General features: G+C 42.3%; 1 protein-coding gene and 1 long non-coding RNA gene across 7 annotated transcripts in view; one reads left to right on the plus strand and one right to left on the minus strand.

Moving 5' to 3' along the window:
* Window positions 1–3781, plus strand: part of LOC128872347 (uncharacterized) — a 142852-nt gene that overhangs the window by 112554 nt on the left and 26517 nt on the right. The gene's annotated exons all lie outside the window — the stretch shown is intronic.
* LOC128872345 (leucine-rich repeat-containing protein 24-like) overlaps window positions 1–3781 on the minus strand; it is a 128028-nt gene that overhangs the window by 43815 nt on the left and 80432 nt on the right. The window lies entirely within an intron of this gene.

A 3781-nucleotide genomic window follows, 5' to 3' on the forward strand; every position in this document is an offset into this window, starting at 1 on the left:
AGTTTGGCCGAAAATTTAAGAACGAGCCTGATTCGTGATTTTCATTTTTGGCATAAAATTTAACAACGAGCCTGATTCGTGATATTCAAGTTTGGAGTAAAATTTAACAGCGATCCTGACTCGTGATTCTCAAGTTTGGCCTGAACTTTTCATCGCGAGTCAAACTTGTGATTTTTAAGTTTGGCCGAAAATTTAAGAACGAGCCTGACTCGTGATTTTCATTTTTGGCATAAAATTTAACAACGGGCCAGGCTCGTGATTTTCAAGTTTGGCATAAAAAATTTCACAGCGATCCTAACTCGTGATTCTCAAGTTTGGCCTGAAGTTTTCATCGCGAGTCAAACTTGTGATTTTTAAGTTTGGCCGAAAATTTAAGAACGAGCCTGACTCGTGATTTTCATTTTTGGCATGAAATTTAACAACGAGCCTGATTCGTGATATTCAAGTTTGGAGTAAAATTTCACAGCGATCCTGACTCGTGATTCTCAAGTTTGGCTTGAAGTTTTCATCGCGAGTCAAACTTGTGATTTTTAAGTTTGGCCGAAAATTTAAGAACGAGCCTGACTCGTGATTTTCATTTTTGGCATAAAATTTAACAACGAGCCTGATTCGTGATATTCAAGTTTGGCATAAAATTTAACAACGAGCCTGATTCGTGATATTCAAGTTTGGAGTAAAATTTCACAGCGATCCTGACTCGTGATTCTCAAGTTTGGCCTGAAGTTTTCATCGCGAGTCAAACTTGTGATTTTTAAGTTTGGCCGAAAATTTAACAACGAGCCTGATTCGTGATATTCAAATTTGGAGTAAAATTTAACAACGAGCCTGATTCGTGATATTCAAGTTTGGAGTAAAATTTAACAGCGATCCTGAGTCGTGATTCTCAAGTTTGGCCTGAACTTTTCATCGCGAGTCAAACTTGTGATTTTTAAGTCTGGCCGAAAATTTAAGAACGAGCCTGACGCGTGATTTTCATTTTTGAAGATTTTTGAATTTTTGAATTTTTTGCCCGTAAACAAAGTATTATTATTATTAATATTATAAGTCGGCGACGGAGACAGATAGGATTGGAAACGATCGTCGATAAAAGTTCGTTGTCTCGTATACTCGAGTCTCTTGGTCCCGGTGACATTATCCGATCGGTTTATCGGGTTACTTTTATCGAGCTCCACGGATTGCGGTATAATTTTTGGGTTTATAAGATGGTTTAGAGACTATTAAAGCCCCTCCGACCGTGGAGTAGATAAGTACTCGGCGAAGGTGGTCGTTTTCCCTCTTCTGTTTCCGTCCTCTCCCCTTTGTTGACTTCGTTCCTCCCGAATTGTCATTTGCACTCTGTCTTCCTCCCAATCTTCTGCCTCGTCTCCCTGCCCGACTGTCCCGTCCCTTTTCTTCCTCCTCGTCCTTTCCTCCGAGATGGCAAGATAAATTGGCTGCCGCGGGACTCGCCGCTCAAAAGTTTCGCGATATTTCTACCGTTAGTTAAAATTAGTAGAGTTCGCGGACGAAAGTCTGATAACGCTATCTCCGTTTCCGTCCGGCTCGCTCCCGATCCCGATAACGCTATCTCCGCTTCCGTCCGAGTGGGACGCCTCGTTCGCTCGTACAGTCTTTCGAAGCGAATTCGGCATCGTTAACGCGATCTACCCTCGACGTACAAGTTACTCCGAGCGATCGGTTTCCGCGATATTCCACTTCGTTGCATCGCACGAATTTGAACCAAGTGTTAGAAAAGTTGAGATAAATAAATGCCTGGAAGCATCCATGTGTTTTTTTTACTGGACGTTTCCCGCCCTTAAAGAAGGTTCAGCCAGAAGACACGGTAAAAGAAGGGCCGGACTGGTCTTTCTTTTTCCGAATGTTTATTCGTCCCTCGGAATCGAATGCTCGCGTCTCGATTTCCATCGCGATCGGTTGCTTCCGCTGTTGGCTCGTTGTTCTCGGTCGGAGTTCTCGCGCGGTCGCTCGACCAGGAATTAAGCGACCCGTAATTACGGTTGACCACCGAGCTATTAAACTTTACTAATTATCGCAGCGACGAGGAACGTTACGCGATAGGACCAAACGAACGTCCGGCGAACGTTAAAACGCGGTTCCGGTTTTGGTCGTCGCCATCCACGTTCTCGAGCAACGAGAGTATCTCGAAAAAAAAAAAACATCACCGAATTTTCGAAAAAAGTTGCGTTCTCGAGAAATTGCGGTTGAAGAACGGTACCTAGCGCGTACTCTTACGTACGGTGTTCCTAATAAACAAGAGCCGGAGCCACGTTAAAAGAACGTTAGGGAAGACGAAGCATCGATTTTCGATTACAGAAATTTCATCGTTGATGGAGGAAATATTACTAGTCTGGCAGACGTATCGGGCCGATCTGACCACGCCACGACTTTGCTCGATAAACCGCGCGACGAGCCACCGCTCCCCTTGTTTTTATCCGCGTAACGAGAAAACCCCTAAACCGTGCCCAACCTACGAGAACGTTCGATCGTTAACTATTTTATCGTTCGAGGTAATTCTTAGATTTCAACGAGCACGATAGAGTTTATTTCACGCTGACGTATTTATTTGAATATGTCCGAGTTTGCGGTATACCCGCGGCGTATAAATCGGTAGACGGACGAGTGTTTTACGAGTGCGAAGCGAACCTTTCTGCTGAAAATATTTGTTGCATCGGAAACATACCGACGGACCGTGAAACGTTAATTCAACCAGAGCATTCTCTTGTCGTTCCCGAAATTCTTCGCATTCATCGATGCGCGTCTAAATGAATATCAAGCCCGATGGAATTACGGGAAATTAAACCGAAATCTGGATGGGTTCGATTAACGAGAGGTATCGAAGAATTTAATTCGAGGACGCGTGTCTGTCGTGATTATTCGAGCGTCGATTACATTTCTCCTTTGACCGCGCAGCGATCGAAAATGAAAATTGACGCGAAACTAGGCGATATCGGCCGGAAACTCGTTTGTACGGTAATTTAGCGACAACGTTACGGAAACGATTCGTGTAAAAATATTCGATAGTCGTGTAAAAATATTCGATAGTCGTGGAACGTTCGGCATACGTAGGACAGGGTCTCCTCCGTAGACCAGTGCTCGGAATTAGTTGTACGTTTCGGGCCATTAATTCCGAGCACTGCTGTAGACATTTGACCATCGAACGTTTTTCGAATGTCATTTTTTGGGCTGTCTGGAAAGTCCATGCCGATTTTTAGTATGCGGTACAGGTCTGAATATGTCAGAATGGTTGAAAGCAAATAACACGTGTATAATTCAATAAATATGCATCGATATTCAAATATGCCATTGAAGTTTTCTTAAAAATAGGCATGAACTTTCCGGACAACCCGATATTAGGTTGTCCCAAAAGTTTCGTCCGTGACTTGCACTCGGTTATTTTGTGTGGCAGTGTTTATATAAATAGACAACCTAATTTCTTAGATGTTAATGATGTAGCATTAACACGTTGATCGCCATGTCACTCATATCTGGGTGACAGTGTTTTTCACTCAAGAAACTAGAAAGATTAATTCTGAAAGTTAGACAGCACAGGAGGTGAATATAAACGAAATTCTTGAATTTTGATGTAATTACAAAACTAAATACCACGATAAATGTTCCATTACCTAAACTCCGATAGTCGAAATAATATTTAATCTTAGCGGAAATTTTCAAGAATATTCGTTTGCCAGGCAACGTGTTAATGGAGTAAGGTGAATGGTACGCAATTCAATAACGTAACATTAGACATTAAATATCGTGTATATATTGCTATTTAAGGAAA

The sequence above is a fragment of the Hylaeus volcanicus genome, chromosome 2 (genome assembly GCF_026283585.1).
Source record: "Hylaeus volcanicus isolate JK05 chromosome 2, UHH_iyHylVolc1.0_haploid, whole genome shotgun sequence".
Taxonomy (NCBI): domain Eukaryota; kingdom Metazoa; phylum Arthropoda; class Insecta; order Hymenoptera; family Colletidae; genus Hylaeus; species Hylaeus volcanicus.